Consider the following 16,952-nt stretch of genomic DNA (forward strand, 5'->3'; position numbering starts at 1 on the left):
GCGCCAAACAGCAGTTCGGAATACCAACCCTTTTTGGAGTCCTTGGAAGGGGTGTTGGAGAGCGCTCCTCCTGGGGACTCCCTTGTTCTGCTGGGGGACTTCAATGCTCACGTGGGCAGCGACAGTGAGACCTGGAGGGGCGTGATTGGGAGGAACGGCCCCCCCGATCTGAACCCGAGCGGTGTTTTGTTATTGGACTTCTGTGCTCGTCACGGACTGTCCATAATGAACACCATGTTCAAGCATAAGGGTGTCCATATGTGCACTTGGCACCAGGACACCCTAGGCCGCAGTTCGATGATCGACTTTGTAGTCGTGTCGTCGGACTTGCGGCCGCATGTTTTGGACACTCGGGTGAAGAGAGGGGCGGAGCTGTCAACCGATCACTACCTGGTGGTGGGTTGGCTCCGCTGGTGGGGGAGGAAGCCGGCCAGGCCTGGCAGGCCCAAGCGTATAGTGAGGGTCTGCTGGGAACGTCTGGCGGAATCCCCTGTCAGGGAGAGTTTCAACTCCTACCTCCAGCAGAACTTCTCCCATATCCCGGGGGAGGCGGGGGACATTGAGTCCGAATGGGCCATGTTCCGTGCCTCCATTGTGGAGGCGGCTGACCGGAGCTGCGGCCGCAAGGTGGTCGGTGCCTGTCGCGGCGGTAATCCCCGAACCCGCTGGTGGACACCGGTGGTAAGGGATGCCGTCAAGCTGAAGAAGGAGTCTTATCGGGCCTTTCTGGCCTGTGGGACTCCAGACGCAGCTGACGGCTACCGGCAGGCCAAGCGGAATGCGGCTTTGGCGGTCGCTGAGGCAAAAACTCGGGTGTGGGAGGAGTTTGGTGAGGCCATGGAGAACGACTTCCGGACGGCTTCGAGGAGATTCTGGTCCACCATCCGGCGGCTCCGGGCGGGAAAGCGGTGCAGCATCAACACTATTTATGGTGGGGATGGTGCGCTGCTGACCTCAGCTCGGGACGTTTTGGGTCGGTGGAGGGAGTACTTCGAAGACCTCCTCAATCCCACCGACACGCCTTCCAATATGGAAGCAGAGTGTGGGGACTTGGGGGTGGACTCGCCTATCTCGGGGGTGGAGGTCGCTGAGGTGGTCAAAAAGCTCCTCGGTGGCCGGGCCCCGGGGGTGGACGAGATTCGCCCAGAGTTCCTCAAGGCTCTGGATGCTGCGGGGCTGTCCTGGTTGACACGCATCTGCAGCATCGCGTGGACATCGGGGGCAGTACCTCTGGACTGGCAGACCGGGGTGGTGGTCCCCCTCTTTAAGAAGGGGGACCGGAGGGTGTGCTCCAACTACAGGGGGATCACACTCCTCAGCCTCCCTGGTAAGGTCTATTCGGGGGTCCTGGAAAGGAGGGTCCGCCGGATTGTCGAACCTCGGATTCAGGAGGAGCAGTGTGGTTTTCGCCCTGGCCGTGGAACAGTGGACCAGCTCTATACTCTCAGCAGGGTTCTGGAGGGTTCATGGGAGTTTGCCCGACCAGTCTACATGTGTTTTGTGGACTTGGAAAAGGCATTCGACCATGTCCCTCGTGGGGTCCTGTGGGGAGTGCTCCGGGAGTATGGGGTACCGGGCTCCCTTTTAAGGGCGGTTCGGTCCCTGTATGACCGGTGCCAGAGTTTGGTCCGCATGGGCGGCAATAAGTCGGACTCGTTCCCGGTGAGGGTTGGACTCCGTCAGGGCTGCCCTTTGTCACCGATTCTGTTCATAGTTTTTATGGACAGAATTTCTAGGCGCAGCCAGGGCGTTGAGGGCGTCCGGTTCGGTGACCTCAGGATTAGGTCTCTGCTTTTTGCAGATGATGTGGTTCTGTTGGCCTCATCGAGCCGTGACCTTCAGCTCTCGCTGGAGCAGTTCGCAGCCGAGTGCGAAGCGGCTGGGATGAGAATCAGCACCTCCAAATCCGAGACCATGGTTCTCAGCCGGAAAAGGGTAGAGTGCTCTCTCCGGGTTGGGGATGGGGTCCTCCCCCAAGTGGAGGAGTTTAAGTATCTCGGGATCTTGTTCACGAGTGGGGGAACGATGGAGCGGGAGATCGACAGGCGGATCGGTGCGGCGTCGGCAGTCATGCGGGCGCTGCATCGGTCTGTCATGGTGAAGAGAGAGCTGAGCCAAAAGGCGAAGCTCTCGATTTACCAGTCGATCTACGTTCCTACCCTCACCTATGGTCATGAGCTTTGGGTTGTGACCGAAAGAACGAGATCGCGGGTACAAGCGGCCGAAATGAGTTTCCTCCGCAGGGTGGCTGGGCTCTCCCTTAGAGATAGGGTGAGGAGCTCAGTCATTCGGGAGGGACTCAGAGTAGAGCCGCTGCTCCTCCGCATCGAGAGGAGCCAGATGAGGTGGCTCGGGCATCTGATCAGGATGCCTCCGGGACGCCTCCCTGGGGAGGTATTCCGGGCATGTCCCACTGGGAGGAGACCCCGGGGAAGACCCAGGACACGCTGGAGAGACTATGTCTCTCGGCTGGCCTGGGAACGCCTCGGGGTCCCCCCAGAGGAGCTAGACGAAGTGGCCGGGGAGAGGGAAGTCTGGGTCTCCCTGCTGAGGCTGCTGCCCCCGCGACCCGACCCCGGATCAAGCGGGAGATGATGGATGGATGGATGGATGGCATTTAAGTTAATAGTTTTTTAGCATCAGAACAGTATAAGGCTCTTTAAGAGACATGAATAGGCAATTTAACCACTAGATTATTTCCACTCTGGCTCATGTGTGGAGTTTGCATGTTCTCCCCATGTCGTCGTGGGGTTTCCGCCGGTTTCCCCCCCACAGTCCAAAAACATGCTGAGGTTAACTGGAGGTACTAAATAGCACACAGGCGTGAATGATATGTGTGTGCGTGTGTGTGTGTGTGTGTGTGTTCCCCACAATGTAATAAAAACGTGTCATTTTTCAGGTCCCCCGAAAATGATTTGGCTCCCCATTCTGGATTATTCCCTGCCTTGTGCCCGTAGCTTCTGGGATCGGCTCCGAACCCCCATGACCCTACATTAGACAAGCTGGTACGTAAAATGGATGAACTGATTGATGGATGGATGGATGGATGGATGGATGGATGGATGGATGGATGGATGGATGGATGGATGGATGGATGGATGGATAGAAGCATATTCAAAAATTCATTTGTAGATTAAATATTTAAAACACACTATACCCAGAACCTGGAATGGAAAAATGTAATGAGTGAAAAGTGGCTTGACCAGCGAGGATGGCGGCATTACTGTGACATCACATCTTGATGAGAACCAATAATGTGACCAATGGGAAGTAGGTCAGACCAGAGACTGACAGCGCAGTACAATCTGTCTCATATACACTGTCTCTCGCTGTTGCTACAGTCTCAGTTAAGACCGAGGGAAGGTGCGAACCAAAGCAGCCAAGTAGCCAATCAGACGAGTCCTGGAGCTTTTGTTTATTAGCTATTCAGCGGCTTATTATCCCTAATTATGAGCCACAAACGAAATAGATGTCAACCCTAATGGTCGATCACCATGTGACTGAATACAGCCTCAGAAACCATGGCGGGAATGAAAATCAATGGGAACAAAAGGGGAACAAAAGGGGATGGAAATAAAAGCAGCAAAAACATGTGATTGGATAAGGAGCTGGAAGAGAAACATCATTAGCGTAGCTTCTAAGAGGCACCATCTTCAGGGTTCACTCTGACCCACATGCGCGAGGAAACCGACTGAACGAAGATCAACTTGAAATAAAGTGTTTATGACGCTAAGTCCCTTTCCCAAAAGGGCCGTGTCACTCCTACACCAGTATGAGTGGCAGCTGACATGAAGAAGCACTTATCCATACACAGACACGCCACAACACTGTTCATGGCACCAGTAACATTTCCCAGGGTGCTCTCACTGCTGATCTTTTAGCATATCGGCGCCACTGGAATGGCGTCTGAGGAGAACTGAGGACAAGTCAAAACATAGTATTCCATCAACTCATCAACATGAGGTAGAAGCAAGGAGCCTTAAGGCTGGTTAAAACTTCTCTGCACGTGTGCTAGCGCACGTGTCTGCTCAAACGCGCAGTGGTGTACGGACAGCAGTGTACGCGCAGCGGTGTATGGGCATCGGTGTACGCGCAGCGGTGTACGGGCATCGGTGTACGCGCAGCGGTGTACGGGCATCGATGTAAGCGCAGTGATCTACAGGCAGCAGTGTACGCGCAGTGATGCGCGCGCAGCAGTATACGGGCAGTGGTGTACGCGCAGTGATGTACGGGCAGTGATGTACGCACAGTGATGTACGGGCAGCGGTGTACGCGCAGCAATGTACGGGCAGCACTGTACGCGCAGTGATGCGCGCGCAGCAGTGTACGGGCAGTGGTGTACGCGCAGTGATGTACGGGCAGCGGTGTACGCGCAGTGATGTACAGGCAGCGGTGTACGCGCAGTGAGATACGGCCAATGGTGTACGCGCAGTGATGTACAGGCAGCGGTGTACGCGCAACAGTGTATGGGTCAGCGGTGTACGCACAGTGATGTACGGGCAGCAGAGTATGCGCAGTGATGTACAGGCAGCGGAGTATGCGCAGTGATGTACAGGCACCGGTGTACGCACAGCGGTGTACGGGCAGCGTTGTACGCACAGCGGTGTACGGGCAGCGGTGTACGCGCAGCGATGTACGCGCAACGGTGTACAGGCAGCTCTGGACACACTGAGCTAGATCGATTCGCTAGCATCCACTTGAAATACCAACATGGATGCTTTTGACAAGCATTGGGGAACTTTTTCAGATAATCTTCCCGACGGCTGGGAAGCCAAGCATACGGCTGTCGCTTATCTTGTTAGACATGGGCCATTTTTATTTATCTTTTAGCAACTGGAGCTAAATGCAAATGGATGGGTGCTGCAGCTCAGACATTTGCATCTTCTATCCAGGTGACTGCATGCCGGTGAAGTTCCATGAAATGCAGAATTTATTCATAATAAAAAGACAAGACCTGCGATATTAGATTTATGAATATGAAACAGATTGGGGTGAGTGGGGGTGGGGGGGTAGGTTGTCTTTGCCTGTAAGGCCATTTCCTCCAGCATAGATATCCAGGACCTGTGCCAGTTCTGCCATGGGTCCAATTAGATATACACGCCCCCCCACCCCCACTGAAATGTGAGGATGGCCCTCACTTCAGAAAGTCTTCCCAAATAACTGTAACTCTCTTCTCTGTGATCTATATCATAAATCGAACCCCTCCCCCCACCTTCCCCTATATGTGGGTCAGTCTAATAATAGTCAGAGGAGCTCGCTGTGGTTCTGATGCCCAACGCAGGAGTTTGTGCAGCTCCACTGCAGTGCTGGGCCGACGTGCTTATACAGGCGCAGCGTGAAAAGCCAGCTCACGCAAGTCTCACAAACCACGAGCAACAGGAAGAAGAATTCCAGCCCTCAGCCGTGTTCCAGCAATGTGCTCCAACCTCAAGATGGAAAAGTGTCCGCTCATCAGTAGAGTGACTCCTGCTGGGTGAACCGGAGCATTGCACGGCTGCTTGTGACGTAAAACAGGCAGCAGAGCTCATGCTGAAAATGCAGCAATGGCTGGTAGAAAGGGGAACTGAAGAGCATTTCCTCACTACAAATAATGACCATCGCTCTGAGGAGAATGCAGTACCGTGATCCGTCTACCAAGGAGTCACAAAAATCAAGTGGTTTGCTAACACCAAGACACTTGCTTTAATTTAGGATGTGACACACAGCAGGCCTTAAGATTCACCCTGTAACAGACAATGCAGCTGGGGGGGCAGGAGTCCGAAAATGTTTAGCTTTGCTAAAGTCATTATGGGAATCTCTACTGGGCAGCAAAATTCAATCAGTATGTCATGAGGCCATGGATGGATGGATGGATGGATGGATGGATGGATGGATGGATGGAATACCCATCGTTAAAGTCTTTATCTCCATTTTCTTGTCTCCATCCTTAGAAAATAATGTCCAAACTGATTATAAACTGCAATTAAGTTTTAGGAGGATGGATGTTGGGGGTGTCAAAATGAATGCCGCTGTGTTGATAAATGTATGATTGCATATAACTGTACCAACACATGACCAAAAGGTGGCAGTGTTTGTAGGGCGTATACTTTTGGCAGCACCCCCTATATAAGGGAATGTCTTTCTTGTTCTGTATGTTAACACTCACGAAGTGTGGAGTGTTGTACCTTAAGCGATGTGTCTGTTCGTGTGATTAATAAACTAGGCCGATAAAGGCTACAGAGCAAAGTGGCTGTACTCATCATTAGAATTATTATTCCGCTGCAAGAAGGCAAGGTTATGCGCTGTCGACGTAATTATGCTAACAGGTTATGGGCCCAGGAAAAGGCAGACATGTGCGATAGCAAGACGGTTAGTTACTAGCGCGTCAAGAAGTAGCTACAGTAGTTGACTGAAAGTGATAGCTAGTTTAGCGGCGAGAGAACCGGAGAGCTAAATGTAAGCCGAAACGGGAGTTAAGCTGAGCTACAGACACAGAAAGCCATGACGAACAGAAGCAAGACCAAATGGCCCACGTTCGACGGGAGAGCAGAGGAGTATGAGCTCTGGGAAGAAAGAATGTTGTGCTGCATGCACAGTGTTGGCCTGAAACAGACAATCCTGAACGAGCCTGCTGCACCTCTAACGGTGGAAGAACAGACCCAAGAGGACAAGCTTAATGCGGATGCATATTGCGCGCTCGCGCCATTACTCGACAATACGAGCTTGGGACTGATATTCAGAGACACTAAAGACAAAGGCAGAGAGAGTCTCCGAGTGTTACGAGAACACTACATCGGTAAAGGTAGGCCACGAATTGTCTCCCTGTATATAACACTTACTTCGCTGAAGAAAACGAACACAGAGACCGTAACCGAATACATTATCAGAGCAGAGCAAATCATTACGGCGCTCAGAGGTGCGGGTGAAGCACCAAGTGAGGGACTGATGATGGCGATGGTTATGAGGGGACTACCAGAAAAGTACAAGCCGTTCACGCTGATGGTTACACATGGTTCAGCGGATATGAAGTTGGGAGAGTTTAAAGCCAAGTTGCGAAACTTTGAAGCATCGGAAGATTCAGACCCAACCGCCGAGGAAGCGGGAGAGCGAGTCCTGAAGGCCCAGGCGGCGCCAAAGAAGAAGGACGCACACGTGACAGATCTAGTGTGTTGGCGATGCGGAGAAAAAGGCCACCGGAAAAATAACTGCACAAAGAAAGTTTGGTGTAGTTTCTGCAAAACCACGGGTCACACAGATAAAGCGTGTAGAAAGAAGGAACGTGCACAGGGCTCTCGGTGCGCGTGTGCCCAAGATGGCGACCGTGGTGGCGACAGCAGTAAGGCCAGTCGCGGGCGAGATGGCGGGCGGGAAGCCGCGGGAAGAGAAGACTTCACTTTCGGGGCGCAGGCAGAAGAGGCCAACCAGTCAGGGCAACAGCTACCGATCCAGAGAAAAGGGCTGCTCGTCGACACGGGCGCGTCATCCCACATAATCAACGTCAGGAGCCGGTTCAAGAACTTTGATAGCACCTTTAGGCCCGAGAGGCACAGCATGGAGCTGGCAGACGGGAAGCGCACCTACGGGTTGGCACAGGGCAGGGGAGACGCACAGGTGTGCCTCATCGACAGCGAGGGACGCCGATGTACAGTGACGTTAAAAAGCGCCCTCTACATCCCTTCCTTCCCACAAGAACTTTTCTCAGTTAAGAGTGCCACCGCTAATGGTGCCAAGGTGTTCTTTGACGAAGGTAAAAATGTTCTTGTGGCGCCTGGTGGCGCAAGGTTTAACATTCATGTGTGTAAGAGAATGTACTACTTGCAAACTGAGGGTGATGAAAATGATGTGTGTTATGTCAGCCATGATATCCAGACATGGCACGAGATCATGGGTCATTGTAACTACGAGGACATATTGAGATTGCAGGAAGTAACAACAGGCATGCACATTAAAGGTGCAAAGCGTAGACCTGATAAAGAATGTAGTGTATGTATTGAGGGTAAGTTTACTCAAACAAGAAACAGAGAGCCAACCGACAAAGTAAAGGCACCACTTGAGCTGGTGAACACGGATCTAGCTGGTCCAGTAAGCAACGGATCAATAGAAGGTTTCAAGTATATGCAATCTTTCACAGATGTATGCACAGGGGCGGTGTTCGTTTACTTTCTCAAAGCAAAGAGTGATTCAGTTCAGGCCACTGAGAAGTTCCTGGCCGATGTAGCGCCTTACGGCAGCATAAAATGCATTCGATCAGATAACGGGACTGAGTTCATCAATAGAGAGTTTCAGACACTACTGAGAAAGAATAAAATCAAACACGAGACGTCTTGTCCCTACTCGCCTCACCAGAACGGGATAGCAGAGAGGGCGGGACGCACTCTTTTTGAAATGGCAAGGTGTAAGCTCATTGACAGTGGTCTGCCCAAAAGCCTTTGGCATTATGCCATTCAGGAAGCTGCCTACACCAGGAATCGGTGCTTTAACAAGTACACGGGTACTACACCTTACACAGCACTGACGGGAAAAAAGTGTGATCTAGCCAAAATGTACAAGTTTGGGTCTGTGTGCTATGCCTATCAACCAGACGGGGGTAAATTAGATTCTAGGTGCGAGAAGGGACTGTTCATAGGACATGACAAAGGTAGCCCCGCCTTCCTAGTCTACTACCCCGGTAAACATAAAGTACAAAAGCACAGATTAGTAAAATTTATCACAAAGACAACCTGCGAAAACGAGACTCAGACTAAGGAACTAGAACTGGACCCCATAGTGAATAGTAAAGATAGACAGACACCACAGTCTAGTACCCTCAACACTGATATACAGACTGATAATCCACAGTCAGTAGAGGGTGATGGCGAGGAACTCCCTAGGGTGACGTCACAGGCCTCAAGCAGAGGGAAATATCCCATCAGAGAGCGTAAACCTCCAGGGTATCTGAAGGATTATAGTCAGGAGGATAGTGACGAGGACGACAGCACACTCACTAGCATGGACTATTGCTACCGAGCTGTTTGTGGTATTCCACTAACTTTTAAAGAGGCTATGGCATCAACTGAGTCAGAAGAATGGAAGAGAGCAATGGATGAGGAGTTTCAGTCTTTAGAGGACAACCAGACCTTTACCTTGACTACGTTACCAGAGGGCAGAGAGACAGTGGGGGGTAAATGGGTATATTCCATTAAGGAGGACAGTGACGGACATCACCGATACAAGGCTAGATTCGTAGCAAAAGGATATAGTCAGAAGGCAGGGATAGATTATGGTGAGACATTTTCACCTACAGCCAATCTGACCAGTATGCGCGTAGTGATGCAGAAGGCAGCTCAAGAGAACTTGATACTACATCAAATGGATGTAAAAACAGCCTATCTGCATGCACCCATCGATCGTGACATCTATATGGAACAGCCGGAGGGTTACGAGAAGGGAGGAAAGGGGCTTGTGTGCAAGTTAAAAAGGTCCATTTACGGCTTGAAACAGTCGGGACGTAATTGGAATGAGATGCTTCACACATGCCTAGTTGAGGATGGTTTTACACAGAACCCAGCAGACTACTGTGTGTATACAAAAGAATCCAAACAAACAGGTAAAGTAATAGTTGTTATTTGGGTGGATGATCTTATCATTGCAGCCAACAACACCAAGAGTCTGGGACAGGTGAAGACCGTGCTTTCCACTAGGTTTAAGATGAAGGATCTAGGCGGGTTAAAGCATTTCCTAGGCATAGACTTTGACCAGTCTGATGGTTGCATAAAAATGTCACAAGAGAAGTATGTCGGAAAGATCTTGAATCGTTTTGACATGCAGGAGTGTAGAACTAGGGAAACACCATGTGACCAAAAGATAGACTATTCCGTGGATGCACCTAAGATGACTGATGTGAGGAAATATAGAGAGGCTGTGGGCGGCCTCATATACTTGGCTACCTGTACACGACCTGACCTATGTTTCGTGGTAAGCAAGTTATCACAGCATTTTGCAAACCCCACAGACGAGCACTGGACTACAGTGAAACATGTTTTACGTTATCTCAAGGGGACTGCAGACAGACAGCTCTGTTTCAGAAAGAGCGGCGAAAGTTTAGGCCTCATAGCTTATAGTGACGCAGACTGGGGGGCAGACACCAGTGACAGGCGTAGCGTGAGTGGTTATTGTGTGAGTATGGCTAAAGACAGTTCATTGATCTCTTGGAAGACCAAAAAGCAACCCACAGTAGCCCTGTCAACGTGTGAAGCCGAATACATGGCTCTAGCTCTAACAATACAGGAGTGTATTTATTTGGAGCAACTGCTGAAAGGTATAGATACCCATGTATACATGAAAACAGTTGTTTATGAGGACAACCAGGGGACTATTGCACTTGTTAGGAACCCTGTGTCCAGGCAAAGATGTAAACATGTGGACATTAAATATCACTTTATTAGGTCCACCATAAGGAACGAGGAGATGACACTTACTTACTGTCCCACAGATGACATGGTTGCCGATGCTATGACCAAGCCTATCTCCAAACTTAAGCAAATGAAATTTGCGAGGGTCATGTTCGGTGTGTAAATGCTTGGCATTTGATTATCATTTTTGTTTGTTTATTTGACTAGGTTAAAGTTATACAGTATACAAGTCAATCATAAGTGGGAGTGTTGATAAATGTATGATTGCATATAACTGTACCAACACATGACCAAAAGGTGGCAGTGTTTGTAGGGCGTATACTTTTGGCAGCACCCCCTATATAAGGGAATGTCTTTCTTGTTCTGTATGTTAACACTCACGAAGTGTGGAGTGTTGTACCTTAAGCGATGTGTCTGTTCGTGTGATTAATAAACTAGGCCGATAAAGGCTACAGAGCAAAGTGGCTGTACTCATCATTAGAATTATTATTCCGCTGCAAGAAGGCAAGGTTATGCGCTGTCGACGTAATTATGCTAACACGCTGTCATGTCAATTGCCCACACAATCCCCGATATCCTAGCTTGCTGCCTTCCCCCTGGTAGAGCGCAGCCCGACCGCTGCAAGGCCCTCCCCGATTGGATAATTCATTAGCACCGTCCCAGGTCTATTAGCGGGCTGCGCAAGGAAGCGACAGCGGCACTTTTAAACTGCGCCTTAGTCTGGACCTTTCCCTGCTTGGGGGGTGGGGGGTAGTGATCCAAAGGTGCAAGACTTACCACCAACTGAAAACGGGCTTTGAGAAACGTTTCGGTTACATGGTATATATATATATATATATATATATATATATATATATATATATATATATATATATATATATATATATATATATATATTACGGCGCGTGACAGCAACCCACACGTCTTTTTATTACGTGTGCTATATGGTTACTTCTTACTTCATATAAAGTCATTGTCAAGTCCTGTTTACGAAATACCAGAGTAGAGTAAAGTAGATGTGATTGCACAACAAACTGAAGAAAAAGAAGACACTACTGCCCTGGGTTTACTGTGTAAAAAATGCCGTTATTCTAGCGTAGCAAAGCTCAGTGCACCTGCCTCCTAATTTTAATCCTTGTAAGTAAATGCATGTCCTCAGAACAACTGGATCGGTGAACAAATAACGTGAAATTATGAATCTGCTTCTCGCCTTGCGGTTCATATTCTCATGTTGACGACTGTTATGTGTTATGCGATACGACTTGAGTGTGAAATGCACACGGGGGGAAACCACAAGACGGGTAAAAATAGGCATCGCCGTGCATTTTGGGGGTGCTTACCGTGCGCGGATCCAGCCCTGCAGCGTCGGTCCGTCCTTTCACAAGCCCATGAATGCGGCCGATCGCTCCGCCAGGGAATACTGGCTTCCCCACCCCTTCAGCGATCCGGTGTGTAATGTTTAAATAGCCACTCCTATCCTTAAAGGCTGGCTTGGCACAATCCGCAGTCCGCCGCTATGCGTCCGGACGTGCAGCGCCGCTGTCCGCCCTTCCTCCGCGGCCCTCCCGTGCCTTTCTAAAAATGAATCATTAACGAAGGGGAAATCGTACACCTGACAGCTCCCGCCCAGCCTGCTTCCTGGAGAGGGGGGGATGCCAAGTGATATTTAGGGTGGACACACTCTCGACACATCGGCACCCCCTAAAGCAATAAGCGGCTACACGGACGCGGTGAGCAATGCGGCGGATTCACCGCTGCCGCGTTTCGGATGAAAAAAACGCGAAACACCGGGAGCCGCATCAGCACCGCGCACTGCATCCGTCCTGATGGGGGCTCACGGATGGGGGAACATTATTGATAAAAGCATAAAGGCTGGGTGGTTTTATTTATTTATTTTAGTTTCCAAATAGTTGTTGTATTTCCTTTAAATTAACTTATTAATATGCTCTAGCAACTGTCATTATTTACTTTTCGATACTGATCTTCCATGTAGGCACTGATCTTATTTAAATTCGTGTAAGAAAATATTTATCATCTGTAAGTGGAAACTTTGCATATATTGCTTTATTTGCTATCATAATACCTTTTATAATAATCTGTGTCTGTTTAAAAGGAGTCATGCTTAGAAACTGAGACGTATTACGTGGTGCAGGTTTAGCACACATGTGATTATTGATTCGTGCTTTGAACGTCCTGTTCACACAGACCTCACTACATGATGAATAAATAAGCTACCAGATTTCAAGAATGCTGCACCACAGAGTCACTGCACCCTTTTAACAAACAGCCCAGCCTTTGGGCAAACATAGTTACTGGGTGAGGTCCACGAAACATCACACCTGCAAGAAGATCAGCATGTCAGCCCCAAATCAGTCACGTGGAATCTCACAGCAGATGTCCCTGTGGACAAGCTGCATCTGTCAGGCAGATACATTCAGTCCTGGAGGAAGAAATCAATACTGTTAAGAAAAGTAAAGTGCAACTTTTAACAAGCTTAACATGGTTGGAGAAACCTGCCACATCTCACTGATGATGCAAGTATAGTCTGGTATGTTTCTCTGGTAGTAAAACATCTAAACTGGAATAACCATTACATCCCCATACTGGGATGGGTTCCCGTCCCAAGAGGAAGCCACCGATTGCCCGAAATATTCTGACGCCTTCCTACATGGAGTTGTAACGATACACAAAATTCGCAACTCAGGGAAAACTTCAGTTTTGGGTTTGCAATTCGGTGTAATTTTGGTACAGCAGGAAAAACAGAATTTTGAAATGATTTATTATTAAAACTGCAGGCACAGACAATTATGAACAGTGTAAACCGAAGGCAATGCATCTATGGACACGTTGGAGTGACCAAAGCTAAGAGACGCTTATTTGCACATTGTAAAAATAAATATGTACAATAAATAAGAAGTTTAATGTATTAGCGAACTAAAATGCTCCCAAACTGCCGATTATGACTGACTGTAACCAGCATTAGCCTTAATCGACTCACGGCCACAATTAGCATAATGTTTTCCGTATTGAACATCCTCTTGCGGGGTGGTGCGATGGCCCAGCAGTAGACATGGTTGCATCACACCTCTAGGCTCTGGGTTCGAGTGCCTAGCCTGGGTTCATGTCTGTGGAGTTTGCATGTTCTTCATGTGTAATCGTGGGGTTTTCTCTGGGTACTCCGGGTTCCCCCTGTCAGAAAACACGCTAAAGTGTACTGGAGTTACCATATGTGAGAGTGATGGATGTTATGCTATCCCACAAGGCCACTGGAGCTGCCGCCAGAGGCAAAGAAGATAAGGATGTATCTGTAGCCAAAGGAGGTCATTTGGCTCGTCAAGCTCACTTGCAGGGAGTCAAACTAATCATTTACTTGAGTGATCTTGTCCTGTTCAGATTTGAAGGAATCTAGGGTCTTAACTAGACCATTCCATACTCTAATTACATGCTCTGAGAAGAAGTTCTTTCTCATATCCAAACTAAAGTGTTCCCCCTATAACTTCCGACTGAGGCCACGGGTTCTTGCATTAGAACTTATTTTGAAGCAACAATTCGGATGAACAGCATCTAAACCCTTTTAGTCTCCCTTGCTCGAGGCTGAGTGAATTTAACTCTGCCAACCTCTGTTCGTAAGACATCCCCCTACGGTCAGGAATCATTCTTGTAGCCACTTTTAAGCAGCAAAGAATATTGTTTGCTCGGACAAGATGTCAAGATGATGGAGGAAGTGTCCACTCTAACACATTTTAACAGTTTTTAAATTTTACTGGGGATCAAGCTGCGTCATTGGTAAATACCCAGCTTCTAATGGAGGTCATTATCAGTCTGTAAGTATGGGATTTCGGCTGCACCCACGGAGTCGCTGATGTCGACCCCCCACCCCATGTCAGCTGTGTCAAACAAGACTCCCTTGATTCACTGGAAGGCCCCACAAACGGCCCAGGGGGACAGCCGTGTCCTCCAGAGAAAGACATTGCCTGTTGAGGCTGGAGCATAGGGCAAGATGAGGCAGAGGAGCACCTAGCTGAAGGCCGTAAACCAGGGTGTGCATCCTTGGTCCTCAAGGGCTGTGAGGTAACTGGGAATAACAGACAGAGAGCCACTGCATCTCGTATTCCAGGTACCAGTCAAAAGTTGATTAAATCTCGCTAATTATTAGTTTCGTAATTAAATCATATGTAGGACTGAACAAGACACAGGGTCGTTAACTGAAACCCCAAAACTCAATAAAATAAATAAGTTATATTTGGTTCCCGGTGCTGGGTAGAGAATGACTGTTAGCATAAAACATTGAGATCCTGAAGCAGGTGAAGAAAATTCGTACTTGCTGCCATTTCTAAGCTTCTTTTGAGTGCGTCCTTTAAAAAATGCGTGGGTGTTGCAGACAGCCGAGTAACCAGCAGCAAAAGGCCGTAGGTGGAGCAATGCGGCATGAAGCACTTGGGCTTTAGAAATATTCACAGTTAAAATAAAGCTCCATAATTTTTTTTACAAGTGTCAAGTTTTATTGTCACGCGTTCCAAGGAATGCGGTGAAATTCTTGTGCCACAGTTGCAGGGGAGGGATGGGGACAAAGTGAGACATTAGAACAAATGAGGGCGATAAAGTGTAAAGGTGAAACAGCCATGCAATAAAAGACAAGACAGTGGAAGATAACATACAGCACAATATAGGCATTTTATTCACCCCAAAGGGGCTTGATAAGGGTATGTGGTAATCTGTTATTTCATCATTTATACTGTATATGAAACAGAAAGAAAGAAAGAAAGAAAGAAAGAAAGAAAGAAAGAAAGAAAGAAAGAAAGAAAGAAAGAAAGAAAGAAGACAATGGTGGAAAGGAACCAAAAATTTCCAAGTAAAGTATAACACTTCTTGTGGTCCAAGGTCAGCTGGCTGCCCAAGCCCCCCTGAGCAAGCTAAGTCAGAGAAAGAATAAAATTGAGGTGTAATCTGAGGTCAAGATTAAAGTCCAACAATGAGTGGCACATCTGCAGGTCTGTCAGCCAGCATATCATAGGCCACACCCATGGTGTCTGTCTGTAAACCGATGATGTCACGCTCAGATGGTGCCCACGGCAGACACCGCCCACACATGTGGGGAGGAAGACAGAGCACGAGGGTGTCGGGACATATCGATGGCCAAGCATAGACCAATAGGCCATGTGTGTTGTGTTGTGTCAAGGTGCAATACGAAAAGTAATTATGTCACTTGCAAAATGTTCTTATGTAAGTTATGTAATAGAATAAGGGACGTGGATGAATTATTTACATTTCCATAGCTGTGAACAGGAACCTTTGCTAACTGCCTTGAGAAGTTAAACAAGTCAATGTAAATCGTATTCCTGCTTTTGCGTGCAGAGCAAATGTAACATGTGTTTGAGATCGGAGACCTTGCTTTAAAGAGTATTCACTTTGGGCCTTTCCAGAGGTAATCGGAACAATTACGCTGAAATTGTGCGTGTAAAACACACCGCTTAATCTCTGAATGCCTCAAACAGAATGTAGGGACTTTATCTCATATACGAGTTCAATCTGTCCTACCATCTTACAGAGGAAACATCTGCAGAGGAAACCGAAGTACAGGAGACTGGGGATGGTGCTGGAAGATGAAAGGAACACAAGAATCCCTGTGCATCCCAGAAGGTTAAGATTTCCAAGGTCCATTTCTTAAGCATGCTTTTTATATCTAAGTTTATTATCTTGAAAGAGCCATGTCAATGGGCCGTACACCACCCGTGAGATAAGAGCACACAAAATGAGAATTTACCTTTTATCTCTGAATTTCCCTGGATTAGTGGTGCTTGTTGGCAACCTTTCTAGATGGAACTGCCAACAGTCTTCAACTAATGAAAAGTTTTTCACTTGGTCTTTCCAACATGTCCCAGTCAGAGAGAATCCCTGTGCCATCTCACATTCGCGATGTTCCAGATGCATTCATTAGCCCCTGATGGAAACGACAGAAGCTTCGTTCATGGGATACAGGATCACGGGTTGCCACAGGAAACTGGGCCTGGCATCATCACTGTCATAAGGACCTCCCCACTGCATGGCACACTGGACGCAGGAGCCCAGTGAGGCTCATGCAGTGTGCTGTACAGGGTGTTCTCTGCACAGCTGCTTTTGACATTAAACTGTTACCAAATGTTAGGCAAGAAAACGCATCCCATCGGCCGGCCTACAGGAACGCTCTCAGAAGGTGTACAGCATTAGAAACAACCAGTAGTTTTAAGCAAAACATTCATTTCAAGTAGTAATAAATTTAAACCCAAATTATAGTTCAAAAACAGCTGTTTTGGGTTAAAAGGTTCATTGACAATCAGTCTCATTGGATGCTTTTTAATTGGTAACACCTTTGCAATAACATATTGCATAATGTTTAGTTTCGCTTGGGGAGTCAATGACTACAATTGCAATTTATAGCAAAATGGCAAGAACAGAACTGAATGAGTCACTCAAAAAATATGACACCTAATAAAAGGAAAATGTCTGTGTGGATGATATGTGCAGATTTTTGAAACATTGCTATTCAATGGCCTTTGCTATAAAGCCAATAATTTTGCAATATTTTTACAGAATTAAGCTAGT

The 16,952-nt window shown here is 48.0% G+C and overlaps 1 protein-coding gene and 1 long non-coding RNA gene across 6 annotated transcripts in view; one reads left to right on the forward strand and one right to left on the reverse strand.

The window, feature by feature from the left end:
• Window positions 1–11,906, reverse strand: part of LOC125748508 (plectin-like) — a 137,190-nt gene extending 125,284 nt beyond the window's left edge. For 3 of the 4 annotated variants that reach the window (XM_049024732.1, XM_049024731.1, XM_049024730.1), the window contains exon 1: window positions 11,711–11,905. The gene's annotated coding sequence lies outside the window, so the exon portion shown is untranslated. Of the gene's footprint in view, window positions 1–11,710 lie in introns of all 4 variants that reach the window. The other variant, XM_049024729.1, reaches the window with a different exon arrangement.
• Window positions 11,907–11,934: 28 nt separating this feature from the next.
• LOC125748521 (uncharacterized) lies at window positions 11,935–16,712 on the forward strand. Of its 2 annotated transcripts, none has more exons than XR_007399580.1 (3): window positions 11,935–12,100; window positions 15,919–16,025; window positions 16,253–16,712. It is a non-coding gene; the product is annotated as an uncharacterized LOC125748521 (long non-coding RNA). The 2 variants fall into 2 exon arrangements; XR_007399578.1 differs by having other exon boundaries at window positions 15,919–16,010.
• Window positions 16,713–16,952: the final 240 nt, after the last annotated feature.

This window comes from Brienomyrus brachyistius, chromosome 9 (genome assembly GCF_023856365.1).
Source record: "Brienomyrus brachyistius isolate T26 chromosome 9, BBRACH_0.4, whole genome shotgun sequence".
In the NCBI taxonomy this organism is placed as follows: Eukaryota; Metazoa; Chordata; class Actinopteri; order Osteoglossiformes; family Mormyridae; genus Brienomyrus; species Brienomyrus brachyistius.